Consider the following 20,907-nt stretch of genomic DNA (forward strand, 5'->3'; position numbering starts at 1 on the left):
AACAGTCGCTTGAAAGTAATATCGGATGCATGTTTCGGAGAATACAAGAGTAGGTTTACATAATGCCGCTCGTGTAGCGATAACGTTTCTAGCAACAAGAGAATTTTAGAAAAACGACAAGAAATCATCGTGGGAACATCGACCAGACGTTTTCGATAGGCGAGAGATCGGAAGAACATGGAGGCGAAGGCAGCAGTGCAATCCGGTGGGCGACGAAGAAGTCTTGAACATTGCGCGCCACGTGTGGTCGCTCATTATTCTGTTACAATGTGGCTTTTAGCAAGCTCCGAAGATATGGGAGGATAACAGGCTCCAAAACTTCAGAGATGTGACGCTGGCTCATTACTGTACCCGCAAGACACACACACACGCACACGCACACGCACACGCACACACACATAGAATTCGTAATTTTGGCTTAAACAATTTATCTACTTTAAGGTGTAAGTGGTTGCAGATGACAAACTGTGGAACAAAACAGCCACTGTAGACAGAACACATCAGAAAAACCACACCATGTGATAAAAAGGTATGAATTAATAATATATGCGTGTTTTTGAATATCCGTAATTACGATTTAAAAACTAATAGTTACATGTATATAAGCAGTAAAGAACATTCTTTATCTTTAACAGATGAGAAATAAAAGCCCACTGAAGATGCTGCAAATGCAATGAAATATGTTTGGGTTAAAAAACAAAATTATGTTTTGCTAAAAGTGGACCCTATCCAAAAACATACGTATTGTTGAAGCAAACACGGAGAAAAGTGCTTCAACCCCAAGATAACTACTATGTATACTTTGTCCAGCATACTGTGCGCAATAAAAAGCTCTAATCGTGGATCGTGGTAGAAGGTAGTGAAATACACTCCTGGAAATGGAAAAAAGAACACATTGACACCGGTGTGTCAGACCCACCATACTTGCTCCGGACACTGCGAGAGGGCTGTACAAGCAATGATCACACGCACGGCACAGCGGACACACCAGGAACCGCGGTGTTGGCCGTCGAATGGCGCTAGCTGCGCAGCATTTGTGCACCGCCGCCGTCAGTGTCAGCCAGTTTGCCGTGGCATACGGAGCTCCATCGCAGTCTTTAACACTGGTAGCATGCCGCGACAGCGTGGACGTGAACCGTATGTGCAGTTGACGGACTTTGAGCGAGGGCGTATAGTGGGCATGCGGGAGGCCGGGTGGACGTACCGCCGAATTGCTCAACACGTGGGGCGTGAGGTCTCCACAGTACATCGATGTTGTCGCCAGTGGTCGGCGGAAGGTGCACGTGCCCGTCGACCTGGGACCGGACCGCAGCGACGCACGGATGCACGCCAAGACCGTAGGATGCTACGCAGTGCCGTAGGGGACCGCACCGCCACTTCCCAGCAAAGTAGGGACACTGTTGCTCCTGGGGTATCGGCGAGGACCATTCGCAACCGTCTCCATGAAGCTGGGCTACGGTCCCGCACACCGTTAGGCCGTCTTCCGCTCACGCCCCAACATCGTGCAGCCCGCCTCCAGTGGTGTCGCGACAGGCGTGAATGGAGGGACGAATGGAGACGTGTCGTCTTCAGCGATGAGAGTCGCTTCTGCCTTGGTGCCAATGATGGTCGTATGCGTGTTTGGCGCCGTGCAGGTGAGCGCCACAATCAGGACTGCATACGACCGAGGCACACAGGGCCAACACCCGGCATCATGGTGTGGGGAGCGATCTCCTACACTGGCCGTACACCACTGGTGATCGTCGAGGAGACACTGAATAGTGCACGGTACATCCAAACCGTCATCGAACCCATCGTTCTACCATTCCTAGACCGGCAAGGGAACTTGCTGTTCCAACAGGACAATGCACGTCCGCATGTATCCCGTGCCACCCAACGTGCTCTAGAAGGTGTAAGTCAACTACCCTGGCCAGCAAGATCTCCGGATCTGTCCCCCATTGAGCATGTTTGGGACTGGATGAAGCGTCGTCTCACGCGGTCTGCACGTCCAGCACGAACGCTGGTCCAACTGAGGCGCCAGGTGGAAATGGCATGGCAAGCCGTTCCACAGGACTACATCCAGCATCTCTACGATCGTCTCCATGGGAGAATAGCAGCCTGCATTGCTGCGAAAGTTGGATATACACTTTACTAGTGCCGACATTGTGCATGCTCTGTTGCCTGTGTCTATGTGCCTGTGGTTCTGTCAGTGTGATCATGTGATGTATCTGACCCCAGGAATGTGTCAATAAAGTTTCCCCTTCCTGGGACAATGAATTCACGGTGTTCTTATCTCAATTTCCAGGAGTGTATGTATATCTATCTGAGGTGGTACTTAGAAGACTCTTTCAGCTGCACATTCGAAAAAAAAGAACTATTGCCAAACAGAGTACAAGATAAAGTAAATTACCATTGGTCTGTAGAGACAGATGAGATAAATTACAAGGCAACTCATTAATTTCATGAATGCTCTCTGTAATATAAGGAGAATGTTCATTTTAGTACTGGCTTCATAGTAAAAGAACCAAAACTTTTATTAAATTGACACCAAATATAAGGGCCTATGCGGTAAACATTTAGCAGCAGAGAAACTATTGAATTTTGTTGATGACAAATTTAACGATCATTTGCTACAATATACACAAGCCATAAATAGAAAAAATGATACTTCACATACAGTATAACGAATATGTTATGTTAGTTTTCATTGAAAGAGAAACTGCTGTGTTAAAAGCGTTGTCAGTTAACATTTCGTGACTAGACGTGTGTTACTTCATTCCTTGCCTTATAAATGTTTTTTTTTAATTTTTATTTTTTTAAAATATAGAAGCGATGTGTAAATTGTACCTTGCCTGAATGTATAAAGACTGACTGTTACTGTAATACGGTATTTTACGCCCTTGACTACCATAAGCTTAAGTGAAATATATTACTCAGTTATTTACATCTATGTTCCTTCTTAGATCGGGTTGGACAAAGATACTCTCACAATAAGCTACATTATTCACTATAAGTATAGAATGTGAATGTGAATGTTCTCGATTATGGAGTCCCGGAACGGCTGTCGCAACACAGACAGTGGGTGGATTATCTACTGTCATGTTGCTGTACCGTGTTGTTTATACTGTGGCACAATATTCGACGTACTTTGCGTAACTTTAAAGAAAGTTTGGACGATGTTGCGCACAGACCGGGAATGGGAAAAACTTTTAAACAGGAAACACGTTCTGTAGCCCACATCATCAGGAACGATGAGAGTTATGTAGTTACCCTCACTTACATGGTTGTTTATCGAAGTACAGTTATGTAGTTACCCTCACTTACATGGTTGTTTATCGAAGTACGAATTGTGTACTGGTACACAATACACATCGAAATACTTTTCGAATATTTGTGAGCATTGCGATACAAGTTTTCTGAATTTACATTTCAGTTTTACTTAGTTATAAGAAATGTGCGTTAGATGTGCAATGAATGTAGTCCTTGAGCTATTCTTTAAATCACTTTCAGCGCTACTAAAGCGCCGGCCGCTGTGACCGAGCGGTTCTAGGCGGTTCAGTCTGGAACCGCGCTGCTGCTTCGAACGCAAGTTCGAATCCCGCCTCGGGCATGGATGTGTGTGATGTCCTTAGGTTAGTTAGGTTTAAGTAGTTCTAAGTCTAGGGGACTGATGACCTCAGATGTTAAGACCCATAGTGCTTGAAGCGATTTTTTTGAACCCTTACTAACCTTTCTTTTCTAGGTGAGACTAACTTTTCTTTGTAGGTGAATCACAACCCAATACTAAACTTGGAAAAGGGTCTGTAAAGGTATGGAATGAGTGAAATAATGCCGCAGTAAAAGAAGCTATTACCAAATGTATCTCAATGCTATACAAACTATGTCCTGATGAATGGTATTTTGTGTTGTGCACTTGCGAGAAAGATATTTTAAATAAGCATATGATGCAAAAAGTATGTAAATTTAGAAAAAAGATAGTTAAGATATACACTACTGGCCATAAAAATTGCTACACCACGAAGATGACGTGCTACAGACGCGAAATTTAACCAACAGGAAGAAGATGCTGTGATATGCAAATGATTAGCTTTTCAGAGCATTCACACGAGGTTGGCGCCGGAGGCGACACCTACAACGTGCTGACATGAGGAAAGTTTCCAACCGATCTCTCATACACAAACAGCAGTTGATCGGCTTTGCCTGGTGAAACGAAATTGTGATGCCTCGTGTAAGGAGGAGAAATGCGTACCATCACGTTTTCGACTTTGATAAAGGTCGGATTGCGGTTTATCGTATGGCGACATTTCTGCTCGCGTTGGTCGAGATCTAATGACTGTTAGCAGAATATGGAATCGGTGGGTTCAGGAGGGTAATACGGAACGCCGTGCTGGATCCCAACGGCCTCGTATCACTAGCAGTCGAGATGACAGGCATCTTATCCACACGGCTGTAACGGATCGTGCAGCCACGTCTCGATCCCTGAGTCAACAGATGGGGACGCTTGCAAGACAACAACCATCTGCACGAACAGTTCGACGACGTTTGCAGCAGCACGGACTGTCAGCTCGGAGACCATGGCTGCGGTTACCCTTAACGCTGCATCACAGACAGGAGCCCCTGCGATGGTGTACTCAATGACGAACCTGGGTGCACGAATGGCAAAACGTGATTTTTTCGGATGAATCCAGGTTATGCTTACAGCATCATGATGGTCTGATCCGTGTTTGGCGACATCCCGGTGGACGCACATTGGAAGCGTGTATTCGTCATCGCCATACTGGCGTATCACCCGGCGTGATGGTATGGGGTGCCATTGGTTACACGTCTCGGTCACCTCTTGTTCGCATTGATGACACTTCGAACAGTGGACGTTACATTTCAGATGTGTTACGATCCGTGGCTCCACACTTAATTCGATCTCTACGAAAACCTACATTTCAGCAGGATAATGCACGACCGCAGGTTCAGGTCCCGTACTGGCCTTTCTGGATATAGAAAATGTTCGACTGCTGCCCTGGCCAGCACATTCTCCAGATCTCTCACCAACTGAAAACGTCTGGTCAATGGTGGCCAAGCAATTGGCTCGTCACAATACGGCAGTCACTACTCTTGATGAACTGTCTTATCGTGTTGAAGGTGCATGGGCAGCTGTACCTGTACACTCCATCCAAGTTCTGACTCAATGCCCAGACGTATCAAGGCCGTTATTACGGCCAGAGGTGGTTGTTCTGGGTACTGATTTCTCAGGATCTATGCACCCAAATTGCGTGAAAATATAATCACATGTCAGTTCTAGTATAATATATTTGTCCAATGAATACCCTTTTATCATCTGCATTTCTTCTTGGTGTAGCAATTTTAATGGGCAGCAGTGTATGTTTCTTGGTTGCTATTTACATACACTACGTGTCGTTGAAATAAGTAATCATATAATATAATCAGTATCGGTTTGATGGTGAGAAATTCTTCCACTCAGATGTGGACAGCACTTGGGCGCCGCCCTGGCGCTGGCAGTGCTCACTCGCCTCGTCACGCTCATCATCACGAGCAACGGCCTCGTCCTGATGGCCAGGACGCACCTCTGGTCCGAGATGTTGCCTTTCACGGTCGTGCATGTCGTGTGGTTGTTGGCTGCAGCCGGCGGCCAGCTGGCCATTTGCTGGGACTGTTCCTCCGCCACGGCAGACAAGGGTACTCAGCAGGTTTCTGCCCTTCGTACGGCCCTGCATGGCGTCTGATACACTCCACGAACTGACGGAGTGGCTCCGATTCTCTGCTGCAGGTTTCTTCTACATAGATCTACATCTAGTTGTGGCTGTGACTGGTGCTGTGCTCACTTAAGTCGTCTTACTTGCGCAGTTTAGCTAAGACGCGAAACTTGTTTAATTTTGATACTCATATGTAAACCTAAGGTCACATGGAGCTGGTGGATGAAGGACAGATGAAATTATACTCAGCCAAATGTTTCTGTGTGCACAATTAAACCTTTTCTGTGTGTTTATGAGTATGACTGTTTAATGCACCTACGTCATTGCAGTTGTATGGCCAGGTTTGTCTTTCATAATGATAAAAGGTAAGGTAAAAAGTGAATCATCTCTTACAGAATAGCACGAAGCGAGCCATTAAACTTAACTACCTTCACATCTCTTTATTTTGTTAGGAGATACTACCGAAACGTTTAGTATGGGTTATTAAAATTGCAGCTACTATGATGATTAGGAATTTCGCTCACAGACTTCACCTCCCCATGAGAACCAAATATATCTGCTGAAAATATCTTGCATCATCAGAATCTACGTCACCACTCACAAATTAAAGACCACCTTTATTTTCTGGTCGTCCCCTTAGCTTTGAAAGTGTATTGTTTCATCATGGAAAGGGCTGCTTAATTCGTACGTAGTGATGAGATGTATTTATGAAAATTTTTGCCATATCATTCTTCACCTGCTTGATATTTCATGCATACTCTCCATCTCTTGTAGCAATATAGCACATTCGCTTGCACCATGGGGACTGCACTAGTTCCTTAGGGAGCCGCATGTTTCTATCAATGAAGCTGGTGACAATGTGTTGTTGCCCACTTCTGATTCCTACAGAAATCTACATTGTTATAGTACCAGGACTCGTATCATATTCCTGAGTTTACTTTTGAATATTTCAATTCTTTATCCATAATACCTTAATAAAAATTGAAAAAGTAGCCTCCTGTTGTAACAATCACAAAAGAATAAAGTGTAGATACGTTTTACAGGGTATAACCACTGTAACCTCCACACAAAATTTTCAAAAGACAATAATTCAATGTAAATGGGAATAGAGCCAAGTGTAACCTTCCCACAAAAATATGAAAATGAAAAAAATTGAATAGAATTGCAAATAGTGGCAAATGTTAGCTTCCCACAGTAATAAAACTCAATGATAATAAAAATGTGCAAAAATGTTAAGTCCCCACAAAATTAACGTTAAGGTGAACCTGATAAATTTTATAAGGGCAGCTGCGCTGATCTTAGGCCCTGTGCAATAATTGACCTGATAAATTGATTCTGGGAGGAAAAACACAGGAAATATTGTTTCAATTGTAATGATTTTTTTTAAAAAAAAGATTGCTTTGAAAAATAAAATATTATTGGGGCATTTCTTGAACAAATTAATTACAATTAACATACATTACATTATCAGATGTGCGCAATGCTGCTTCATTACCTTATTTAACAATATACCTCGTCCCGAACCTTGACCAGAGACCCATGTCGACGCCCGCCGACTCCTCACACACAACTCCGACTCGCAACTGACAACTCGCAACTACGTGCTCTCGCGACTCGCTACGTACAACTACTGCACTCACGCGCGGTCAAGCGCAGACTAGCAACGATAAATAACTCTCTGGTCAGAGATTCTGTCATGCCTCGCCATCGCTGCTACTGAATACATACGTGTTTCATAACCCTCCACTGGGGGTGGGGGCAAAAATTTGGCAGCGATGGTGAGTCATTTGGACTTCCCATGAGCAACAAATTTTTTTCTTAACTAATTAACTTTACAATCACAGAATATTCAGATGTAGATCATGAAGTAAACGTGGTGCACATGCACCGAGTATAAAGTATATATACAGTGAGTACAAAACAAATGACTTAAGTGTACACGCACTGAAAAACTCTTTAGCATTTTCACAACAAATAAACATAATGGCAAAAAATCATGTTGACATGTGACATAAGTGCACATGCACTGCAGTTCAGAATATATCAGCAAATCAAAATGTACATACAATGAGAAGAGGTCATGTTAGAAAGATGACAAAAGTGCACACGCACTGAAATTCGAAAAAAATGTATAGGCCATGAATACAAATGATGTTAGCAAAAAAAAAAAAATGATTTTCACTATGTTACAAGAATTAGGATAGGAAAGGGAAGGATTGCATTATGGTTGTAGCACTTAAGGTTGCACGCAGCTGCACTGAAAGTCCATATCTTTCCACAGAAGTACAACACCAAGTCAGACAATCTGAAGTTCTTTTCCCAGAAGTATTTATCAGCGTACCCAAGACACTGAAATGTGGTAATATTCCATGTTATCATTTTGGCAGTACATCAGGTACACCAAACAGTGCGACCATAATAACGTCTCCATCGCTCACGGTGGTGGACAGCATGTCGTGTCAACACCACGCTCTTACAAGGCACACCAACGTAGAATTAGTGCAAAAACCAAAAATAGTGCTCCATGATCAAGAGGATATACAGGACAAATGGATATTGCAGTAATTCAGGGTAGTTAGGTCAGAAGGTGAAGGACATTTAAGTCACATATTAGTCTTCATTGGAAATTACATTAGTAGTTTGCGGCATTCATAGCCCAGTAATTGAACATTTCTGTACCATGTATGTAGTATTACAGAAAAATGTTCATTAATTGATTTACAGACAACATTGTCATTGGTCATTTCAATACCATAATCAGTAGCATTCATTTCCCAGTTACAAAGCATAATCAGTAGCATTCATTTCCTTGTTACAAAGCATAATTAGTAGTATTCATTTCCTAGTTACAAAGCATTATTAATCATTGGTCATTTCAATACCGTAATCAGTAGCATTCATTTCCCAGTTACAAAGCATAATCAGTAGCATTCATTTCCTTGTTACAAAGCATAATTAGTAGCATTCATTTCCTAGTTACAAAGCATTATTAATTAATCATTGGTCATTTAAATACAGTAATCATCTCAATACAGTAATCAGTAGCATTCTTTTCCCAGTTACAAAGCCTAATTAGTAGCATTCATTTCCTTGTTACAAAGCATTATTAGTAGCATTCATTTCCTAGTTACAAAGCATTATTAAGTAATCATTGGTCATTTAAATACAGTAATCATCTCAATACAGTAATCAGTAGCATTCTTTTCCCAGTTACAAAGCATAATCAGTAGCATTCATTTCCTTGTTACAAAGCATAATTAGTAGCATTCATTTCCTAGTTACAAAGCATTATTAATCATTGGTCATGTCAATACCGTAATCAGTAGCATTCATTATTCAAGTGACATATTATTCATAGCTGATCAGCATTACTCAGAACTCTCTTAAACTGGTATCATTATTTGGGACTGGTAATACATATTTTTGTTAGCAATGCATTGCTTTGGGTAATTATAGGGGAAAGCAAGAAAAAAAATTCCTTCTGGGTTGTTGCTGTAAATGAAAATGTGTAACGTCATTCGTCATGAGTCCGCTGTTGCAAGATTATGAAACAAGTAGAGTATATGTAATCACATTCATAAATGATATAGATTTAATGAACAACTGCTTATAGAACATTAATTTCATAAATAATTTCTCCTGCGAAAATATACAAAAAATGGATTATTAAGCTGAAAGAAGAATTGCATTTTATGCTGAAAAGTAGTGAACTTCGAATTAACAGGTAGTGAAATGTGTATAAAAATGTGTTCCATAGCTGTCCATTCCAAAACCTTCCGTCATTATACTATGCAATATAACACCTGCTGTCAAAGCAAACTGCAACAAATACTTAAATAACTACATAGCATAAATACATAACTTCAACAATACCCTCATCTGTAAAGAAAAAACTTCATTATCCATCACTTCATTATCATAACTCCATTATTATCATCACCTGTAAAGAAAAACTTCATTATCCATAGTAGCATATTCTTCATCATTATTCATCAGCATTCATTATCATCTGCAAAAAACTCACTTCATTACTCATTACATAACTATTCCTTATCTCTAGCATATTTCATCACTAACACTAAGATGTGTAGTTCTGTCTGACAGCTTGCATCAATCGCCTTCTACTCTGAAAGAAAAAATTAGTTAAGACTGCTATTCTACGATGTGTATAGTATATTCTTATTAATGCTTGTTAATCCTGATCCATTTACTCTTCATCACGAGGTTTGTATCTTCTTTCGTTCATTCCGAAGATGAAATTCCCATTCCTGTTTAATTTATTTCTTTTACGCACCATTTCTTTCTGAAATTGATGAACAAAGATTAATGTCTTGCATCTACATCATGTTGTTGTTGTTGTGGTCTTCAGTCCTGAGACTGGTTTGATACAGCTCTCCATGCTATTCTATCTTGTGCAAGCTTTTTCATCTCCCAGTACCTACTGCAACCTACATCCCTCTGAATCTGCTTAGTGTATTCATCTCTTGGTCTCCCTCTACGATTTTTACCCTCCACGCTGCCCTCCAATACTAAATTGGTGATCCCTTGATGCCTCAGAACGTGTCCTACCAACCGATCCCTTCTTCTGGTCAAGTTGTGCCACAAATTTCTCTTCTCCCCAATCCTATTCAATACTTCCTCATTAGTTATGTGATCGACCCATCTAATCTTCAGCATTCTTCTGTAGCACCACATTTCGAAAGCTTCTATTCTCTTCTTGCCCAAACTATTTATCGTCCATGTTTCACTTCCATACATGGCTACACTACATACAAATACTTTCAGAAATGACTTCCTGACACTTAAACCTATACTCGATGTTAACAAATTTCTCTTCTTCAGAAACGCTTTCCTTGCCATTGCCAGTCTACATTTTATATCCTCTCTACTTCCACATCATCAGTTATTTTGCTCCCCAAATAGCAAAACTCCTTTACTACTTTAAGTGTCTCATTTCCTAATCTAATTCCCTCAGCATCACCCGACTTAATTAGAATACATTCAATTATCCTTGTTTTGCTTTTGTTGATGTTCATCTTATATCCTCCTTTCAAGACACTGTCCAATCCATTCAACTGTTCTTCCAAGTCCTTTGCTGTCTCTGACAGAATTACAATGTCGTCGGCGAACCTCAAAGTTTTTATTTCTTCTCTATGAATTTTAATACTTACTCCAAATTTTTCTTTTGTTTCCTTTACTGCTTGCTCAATATACAGATTGAACAACATCGGGGAGAGGCTACAACCCTGTCTTACTCCCTTCCCAACCACTGCTTCTCTTTCATGTCCCTCGACTCTTATAACTGCCATCTGGTTTCTGTACAAATTGTAAATAGCCTTTCGCTCCCTGTATTTTATCCCTGCCACCTTTAGAATTTGAAAGAGAGTATTCCAGTCAACATTGTCAAAAGCTTTCTCTAAGTCTACAAATGCTAGAAACGTAGGTTTGCCTTTCCTTAATCTTTCTTCTAAGATTAGTCGTAAGGTGAGTATTGCCTCACGTGTTCCAGTGTTTCTACGGAATCCAAACTGATCTTCCCCGAGGTCGGCTTCTACTAGTTTTTCCATTCGTCTGTAAAGAATTCGTGTTAGTATTTTGCAGCTGTGACTTATTAAACTGATAGTTCGGTAATTTTCACATCTGTCAACACCTGCTTTCTTTGGGATTGGCATTATTAAATTCTTCTTAAAGTCTGAGGGTATTTCGCCTGTTTCATACATCTTGCTCACCAGATGGTAGAGTTTTGTCAGGACTGGCTCTCCCAAGACCGTCAGTAGTTCCAATGGAATGTTGTCTACTCCGGGGGCCTTGTTTCGACTCAGGTCTTTCAGTGCTCTCTCAAACTCTTCACGCAGTATCATATCTCCCATTTCATCTTCATCTACATCCTCTTCCATTTCCATAATATTGTCCTCAAGTACATCGCACTTGTATAGACCCTCTATATACTCCTTCCACCTGTCTGCTTTCCCTTCTTTGCTTAGAACTGGGTTTCCATCTTAGCTCTTGATATTCATACAAGTCGTTCTCTTATCTCCAAAGGTCTCTCTCATTTTCCTGTAGGCAGTATCTATCTTACCCCTAGTTAGATAGGCCTCTACATCCTTACATTTGTCCTCTAGCCACCCCTGCTTAGCCATTTTGCACTTCCTGTCGATCTCATTTTTGAGACGTTTGTATTCCTTTTTGCCTGCTTCATTTACTGCATTTTTGTATTTTCTCCTTTCATCAATTAAATTCAATATTTCTTCTGTTACCCAAGGATTTCTACTAGCCCTCGTCTTTTTACCTACTTGATCCTCTGCTGCCTTCGCTACTTCATCCCTCAAAGCTACCCATTCTTCTTCTACTGTATTTCTTTCCCCCATTCCTGTCAGGTGTTCCCTTATGCTCTCCCTGAAACTCTGTACAACCTCTGGTTCTTTCAGTTTATCCAGGTCCCATCTCCTTAAATTCCCACCTTTTTGCAGTTTATTCAGTTTTAATCTACAGGTCATAACCAATAGATTGTGGTCAGAGTCCACATCTGCCCCTGGAAATGTCTTACAATTTAAAACCTGGTTCCTAAATCTCTGTCTTACCATTATATAATCTATCTGATACCTTTTAGTATCTCCAGGGTTCTTCCATGTATACAACCTTCTTTCATGATTCTTAAACCAAGTGTTAGCTATGATTATGTTGTGCTCTGTGCAAAATTCTACCAGGCGGCTTCCTCTTTCATTTCTTAGCCCCAATCCATGTTCACCTACTATGTTTCCTTCTCTCCCTTTTCCTACACTCGAATTCCAGTCACCCATGACTATTAAATTTTCGTCTCCCTTCACAATCAGAATAATTTCTTTTATTTCATCATACAATTCTTCAATTTCTTCGTCATCTGCAGAGCTAGTTGGCATATAAACTTGTACTACTGTAGTAGGTGTGGGCTTCGTATCTATCTTGGCCACAATAATGCGTTCACTATGCTGTTTGTAGTAGCTTACCCGCATTCCTATTTTCCTATTCATTATTAAACCTACTCCTGCATTACCCCTATTTGATTTTGTGTTTATAACCCTGTAGTCACCTGACCAGAAGTCTTGTTCCTCCTGCCACCGAACTTCACTAATTCCCACTATATCCAACTTCAACCTATCCATTTCCCTTTTTAAATTTTCTAACCTACCTGCCCGATTAAGGGATCTGACATTCCACGCTCCGATCTGTAGAACGCCAGTTTTCTTTCTCCTGATAACGACATCCTCTTGAGTAGTCCCCGCCCGGAGATCCGAATGGGGGACTATTTTACCTCCGGAGTATTTTACCCAAGAGGACGCTATCACCATTTAATCATACAGTTAAGCTGCATGCCCTTGGGAAAAATTACGGCTGTAGTTTCCCCTTGCTTTCAGCCGTTCGCAGTACCAGCACAGCAAGGCCGTTTTGGTTATTGTTACAAGGCCAGATCAGTCAATCATCCAGACTGTTGCCCTTGCAACTACTGAAAAGGCTGCTGCCCCTCTTCAGGAATCACACGTTTGTCTGGCCTCTCAACAGATACCCCTCCGTTGTGGTTGCACCTATGGTACGGCTATCTGTATCGCTGAGGCACGCAAGCCTCCCCACCAACGGCAAGGTCCATGGTTCATGGGGGGGATTTACATCATATACTCACTAAATATTGACTGGTTTATGATAACATAATTAAGCATACAGCATACCATGACAGAAATTGTAATATGAAAAAAAAATAGACAGTGTTCAAATGCATAAATGTACACAGAATATCACAATGCAGCAGCAAAATGTAAAACAGTCACAATGTTGAGATATCATAGGGCAAAAATGTCAAAGTCAACTGGTGTATGTTATATCTTAATTATTTCACAGTGCATATAAACAAAATATGAAAACAATCGTACATAGATAAAAAAAAATGATGACAAGAAATGTGACCTTCTTTGAGTTCACCTTGTATGTTGTGTAGTTAGTAGAGGCGAGAATTAAAGACTTTAATGGAGAGAGAATGTAATAAAATTAATATGTCACTACATAAAAATGCGTAATTATTCATAGGATACGTAAGTTTTTCTGAAAAAAATGTGCACAGTCTGATATGTAACGACAAATAGAGCGACCTGCTAACCTTACCTTGCCGGGCACTTGCCAAGAAAAATATGATAATCACCAAAAAGTAGTCACATAAATATAATTGCAGAAGTAGTCATAAATGTGTAAATTCATCTAGAAAAATATGCACGGTCTGATGTGTAACGACAAGAAGAGCGACCTGCTAACCTTACCTTGCTGGGCACTTACTAAGAAAAAATATGATAATCATCAGTAATTAGTCATGTGAATATAATTGCATAAGTGATCATAAAAATTAGTAAATGGCATCATAGCATGTTAAATCATAAAGTGTCTTCATTCAATAAAGGGTTTAATATTGGAGACATTGTGGTTGCCTTTACTTTTTCTGGTTCTCAGAGTTTCGACGTGTACTGCATTGGGGTGATGAATGCTGCGAATCCGATATGGACCTGCGTATAGAAGTTCAAATTTACTGCTCTTATCTTTTATTCTGCTGGATAAATAGTGTGTACGTACTAATATCTTCTGTCCAATATGAAAGTCACGGCGTTAACAAACTTGTATTTGTTGTCTTCTCCGGCGCTCTGCAGCACATTTGATGTTGTTCAGCGCAATGTTAATTATTTCATGGCGTCGTAGTCGACGAGATGTAGGAAAGTTTACTAATTCTGTAATTTTGTTAAGTGGTTCAACATTTTTCAGTATAACAGACGGAGATAGCATAGTGGATTCAATTGGAATGGAATTAATTACATCTTGGAATGAGACTATGTGTGTGTCCCAATCAATATGTCTTTTATGGCAGTATATTCTACACAGTTTACCAATTTCTTTCATTAATCGTTCACAGGGGTTCGAAGAAGCATGGTACCTGGATATATAGATCGGAGAAATGTTTCTAGTTCCTAACATACGTGTCCATATAGCAGAACGAAAGTGTGATACATTGTCAGAAATTACTTTCAACACATGCCCTACATGAAATAGAAAATGTTTTACAAATGCTTTCGAAACAGTTTTAGCAGTAGCTTTGCGTAACGGAGTGAAAGTAACAAATTTTGAAGTGAGTTCAACAGCGACAAAGGTGTAGCAGAAACCTCTATTAGTTCTGGGAATCGGATCAAAAATGTCTACAGCGGCCATATGTCTTAATTTAACAGGTACAATGGGATATAATGGAGGAATATGTGAAGTTGTGTCTGACTTAGCTTTCTGGCAGATTTTACATAACGCTAAAACTCGTCGTATACGTTTCTCCATGTTGGCAAAATAACAGTTCTGTCTCAGTATAAGAAAACATTTTCTAGCTCCGTAATGTGCGAAACTTAAATGAGTATACCAGATTAATTTGTTAACCAGTTCATCTGAAATCATAATAACCAATTGTTGCTGTCAGGCTGAGAGCGGCGGAACAGAATGTCATTGGGTACAGTTTAATGGTTCCTAATCGTAACATTATTCTTATCTTGCCAAAGGTGTTTAATTTCTTTCCACACGTTGTCTTTATTTTGCTCTTTTGCTATGTCCTGTAATGACGACGAAATAAAATTTTCAAATGCAACTTGTTGGATGTACATTACGCTGAAATTTGCTTTGCAGAAGTTGGTTGCGATGCCTTGCTGATTGTTGCTGAGAGAACGAGATAGTGCGTCTGCTACAACATTTTGTGTGCCGGGAATGTGAACTATTGTAAAATTAAATTCCTGCAAGTAAAGTTTCCATCTGCTTAATCTGTCGTGAGTGAATTTAGCTGAAAGTAAGAATTGTATCGCTCTGTGGTCTGTGTAGACGGTGGTATGTCTTCTATAAAGAAAATGCCTAAACCCCATAAAAGCCCAAACAACACATAACGTTTCCAGTTCTGTAACAGAATAATTTAGTTCAGCAGGTGACAGAATGCGACTTGCAAATGCGATGTTTTTAATTATTGTAGAGCCATCTTCTTCAATTTCCTGAAAAATATGTACGCCTAAAGCGGTGTTGGAACTATCGGTGGCAATGGAAAAATTTCTGGTAAGATCCGGGTGCGATAAAAGTGGAGCATTCAACAAGGCATGTTTCAAATAACATTCTCGTGAACAAGATTCTGCGTGTCAAAAGTGTCGCTTACGTTACTAGAAGATGCAACCTGTACTGTATCTAGTCAAATTCTATCTGACGTGTCATTATTTTCGGGAGGATGCTGTGGCATTTCGACTATTTGAACTGTTTTGTCATTTCTTCCTGACGTCTTACGTTCTGGATGATACCTAGTGTCTGGTTCATTCATGATAATGTGTTGTTGCGGATGTTCTTGCTGCTGAAGAGGTCGACTGTTATTAAATGTGCGCTGAAAATTGTGCTCATTATTTTTACGTCTGTCGTGATAATCATTCCTATACGGTGCATTGCGATAGGGATTGAAATAGTGTGTTTTCTGTACGTACTGATTTCCTTGTTGCTGTGCGTTACTATTTATTGAGGCTGAGACTATACGTGTACGCGGCGAAACATTAAAGCTTGGTTGACCTTGTAGACTGCATTGTTGGTTAGGTATGCTAACCGGCTGACTTTCATGCTGTTGAGGTGAAAAACGTATATTGTTACCAAAAAATGGGTTTGCTGTTAATTTTACACATACTGATGATTAAATTTTTCTCTGATATTAAAATTACGGCGGTAGTTGTCATTACGGGAGTGCTTAAAGAGAACTGTCACTTTCGGTATAACTTGTCACATCGGGTTTTCATTACATATTTCTTAATTCTAGATAGAGCAATAGTTAAAGAGCGGTTTTGATAGATATAAAGGATAGTAGAAGAGAAGGCAGCAGTGCAGAAAACTAAAGATGAAACAGCACTACTACAGCTCGGGGCCCTATGCACGCTACGGCACATATTCATTAAAGCGTAATGAATCCCCTGAGGTCTATTACGCGCTGCAAATAAATTTCAGCTTTTGTGTTACAGGCAATGGCGGTACAAATTCAGAGGCAAATTGTTGTATCCATGCTAATTGTAGTTTCTGCATTACAGGTAATGGCGGTGAAAGTACTAAAATAAATCGACGTATCCAGTTCAAAGCGTGTACCTGTGCTCTGTCATTATTAAGTTCATTAGATTTTCTTACGAATAAAATTTGCTCGTAAACTACGTTCTCGTCACTGAATTTGAAAACACGTTCAGGTTTGTGTGAGAATCTGTTTGTCTATGTCATTTCGGATTTCAAGTTGCGTAGCTTTTCAGATTTTAAGTCGTGTAGCCTCTGTAAATTGTTTAAGTTACACTGGCTGTGTGAGTGTGAGAAATGTTTGGAATTCGCCGTATGCTGTGACGTGTTATTAACTGAAATATTTTTTTATCTCTGTAACCTCTTGCTGTAAACTTGACAATTTTCTACGTAATGTGTTATTAGACGAATCGATCTCATTGATTGTCTGCTGTAAATTTTGGAATTCAGGTGTTTGGTTAAACAAAATCGGTGCAGTATCGTCTGATTTGCTCTCATTATTACTTTCAATAATATCAATACGACTGGCCAATTCATCACATTTTTCAGCCAGTATTTTTACCTGATCATCGGTTTTAGTGTCACAGGCATTAATCTGTTTTTGCATTTTACGTGTGGTTTCGTTCAGTTTTTTAACGTCAGCTTTGACGACATCGGAATCCTGTGTTAGTTCTAATTGTCCGAGTCTGTCGGTCACTGTTTGAAAATCTGTTGTGTAGGGTGAAGGCTCTAGTTTTGGCCACTACCCCACTTATGGCCACCTTGATGTCAAAGGTTAATTTTTAAGCTTCTCTGGAATACCAGCCAGTTCTACTATAGATTATTATAAACTTTGTGAAAGGCTCTCTTCATTTGTCTACATAATCATTCTTTTGTCTGTTTTTGTTTGGAGACACCATTTTGTGAAATGATCAGTGTTGCAGAAGCTGGGTTTTGCAGAAGTTTTCTTTAAGCAACACATGATCTGTTTTTTTGTATTTTACATGTTTAAATAAAAAATCAGAAGAAACTTAATCTGTTCAGAGGTAAGATAAGACATTATATTTTCATTTCTTTAAAGTTTTATATCGCTCAGCCTAAAAACATGTTATCAAAAGTATGTGGCCATTAACAGATCCATATTTATCCCTGGTTCCGTGTTATGGCCATTTATGTGGCCATAAGTGGAGACATATATGTATCCTGTTTTGGCCACTTCTAAAAACTGATACAAAAACATCAATATTAGTGTTCTGTCCTACATTACACTAGGCTAATTTTATTTAAATAGGCTTATTAAAATATTTTTGGTATTTTTAAATCAATGTATACCTCATTGTTAGTATTGTCTTGGCATATCATACTAATTTACCTATGCTTGTAAGATACAAAATATGCAATAGGCACTATTCAAATATGCAACATTCTTTAACTAAATCTTTGTGCATTATTTATAGGAAAAATGAGTCAACCAAAGAATAAGAAGTTTCAGTATTCTCCCAGCGATGTTAAAGATACTCTAAAGGCTATTGATGAGGGAATGAAGGTTGCTACTGCAAACAAGTTGTACAAAGTTCCAAGGACAACATTAAGAAACAAAATTTCTGGTGTATCTCCAAAAGAATCTACAGGGCACTGTGGTCCACTTCCTGTCTTAGGAGAACAAATTGAAAAAAAATTGGTGGACTGGGTTTTGGACTGTTCTAGCATGGGATTTCCAGTTACTAAAGAAAATATCTGTGCACAAACTTATTGAGAATGCAGATATGGAAAGTTGTAAGGCTACATTTACTAACAATCGACCTGGAAAAAAGTGGTATTATGGATTTCTTAAGAGGCACAATGTTCTGTCACAAAAAACATGCAGAATATGTCAATAGGTCTAGAGGTTCTGTTACAGAAGAGAAAATAAGAAACTGGTTTCAGAAGTATCCATCACTTTAAATGATATGGATGTGTTAAATAATCCAAATAGAATTTTTAATATGGATGAAACTTCTTTTTTTCTGGCTCCTAAAGGGGAATTAATCATAGGTCTTCGTGGCCATCATGTTTATGAAGAGTCGTGTAACTCTGACAAAGATAACGTTACTACATTGTTTGCAGTGAATGCTGCTGGAAAAGTTGCTCCTCCCTTAACACTGTTCAAATATGCAAGGATTCCAGCATCATTGGTGAAAGCAGCTCTTCCAAACTGGGGCATTGGAAAAACAGAAAATAGGTGGATGACAGGTGAAAGTTTTTTTGAGTATATAACAAATGTATTTGATCCGTTCTTGAAAGAAGCTGAAATTCCCCGGCCTGTAGTAATATTTTTAGATGGGCACTGCTCTCATTTGACACTTCATTTGAGCAGATATTGTAGGGAAAATCAGATCATTCTAGTTGCTCTCCATCCCAATTCTACACACATCTTGCAACCATTAGATGTAGCTGTCTTTGGACCTATGAAAAAAATGTGGAAGAAGATTGTTCAGAAATGGCATTTTGAAAATAATGGCACTGAAATTTCAAAATCTGATGTACCTTCTGTTCTGTCACAAATTATTACAGAACCTAAAATGGTGGCAAATATTCGTGCTGGTTTCAGGGCCACTGGTCAGTTTCCATTTAATGTGAACAATGTAGATTACAGCAAGATAGTTGTTCGTAGTATACCAGCCTCAACCACAGTTCAGACAAATGAGGAACTTCCGAGACATTTCTCATACATAGAAAAGCAAATTGATCCTGTCCTTCTAGATGAGTTCAGAGCAACCAAGAGAAGCAATCATGAGTGGGAAGGAAATCAAGAAGCATTATTACCTTTCAAGTTCTGGAGAAAAATAGCTGATGAGATTGAAATGCATGGTGCTAGTGGTAACACTGATGACATTCTGACAGATAGCATAGCGCCTCCCTCTGAAGATAATCAAACAGAGAATGTTTCACAAAACGCAGACAGACTTAATCAAAATGTTGATAATATTGACATATTTTCAACACGCAATTCAGATATTTCTTCAACACCCACCAACAGTCTTATTCCTGCAGATATATCAACAACCCCCAACAGTATTTCACTTAATTCAGGTACTCCAATATCCTACCATAGTCCATCTTCAGTGTGTATCCAAGTGACACCACCAAAATCATTAGCAACAGTTTTTGAAAGTGTTATCACTTGGCCAGAACCTAAACAACGAGGCACAAAGAGAAAGAAAGAACATACACCCTCTGTTGTGACTAGTGACAAGTGGGTGGAATATCATGAACTGAAGGAAAAAGAGAAGCAGGAGAAGGAGCAGGAAAAAAGGAAGAGAGAAGCTATGAAGGAATTAAAGTCCAAAGAGCAGCACTTGGCATTATCTCACGTAAAAAGGGGGAAAACAAGAAACAGACAAGAGTTAAGTGATAGGCCAACAAGGTCTTCCGAGGAACGAGAATGGACGGACAATGGAAGCAGTTTCGATGACTGTGTAGAAGGAGATGAAGATGAAATACCAGAAAATGTGAAACTATCTTCGAGTGAGAATTTGAAAGTAGGGGACTTTATTTTGGTAAAATTTAGTTTAACAGGAAATAGAAGAACAAGACCTGCAATTTTTAAGTATGTGTCTGTAATTTTGAAAGTGCTTCCTGACTCTGAATATGAAATTCAGTGCCTAAAAAGTTCTAATGTTCAGAAAACCTGTTTCGAATACATTGAAAATGATGTTTCGACTATAACGGGTGAAGATATTTTAGGGAAACTGCCAGATCCAGTCTTGATGCAAGAAGGACGTTCATTAAAAACAAAGTTCCCTGGTTCCATTGATACTCGTGAGAAATAAACTTGTGTGGAAATTGATTTAAGTAATTACTGGGACAATTCTTTGCCTAACGAATCTTTTTTTTCTGTTCATTCAGTTTCTGTACCTTTTACCTATTTGATGTATGTTTGTTGTCTGTTGTCTTATATACTTGTACAAAGCACAAATTACTTTCTGGCACATGGATTGACAATTATTTTAGCCATAGTTTTATTATAATATGAAGTGGCCATAAGTGGGGAAACAACTGGCCATAGGTAGGGTTAACATGGCCAAAACTGGGGAAATGCGCCATTTATTTTTCAATATTTTTTTCTGCTTTTGTTAAATAACTTAGAATATTTGTTTCTACATGGTTGTAATGTGTAGACTTTGAAGCAATAGAT

This window comes from Schistocerca piceifrons, chromosome 1 (assembly GCF_021461385.2).
Source record: "Schistocerca piceifrons isolate TAMUIC-IGC-003096 chromosome 1, iqSchPice1.1, whole genome shotgun sequence".
Lineage (NCBI taxonomy): Eukaryota > Metazoa > Arthropoda > Insecta > Orthoptera > Acrididae > Schistocerca > Schistocerca piceifrons.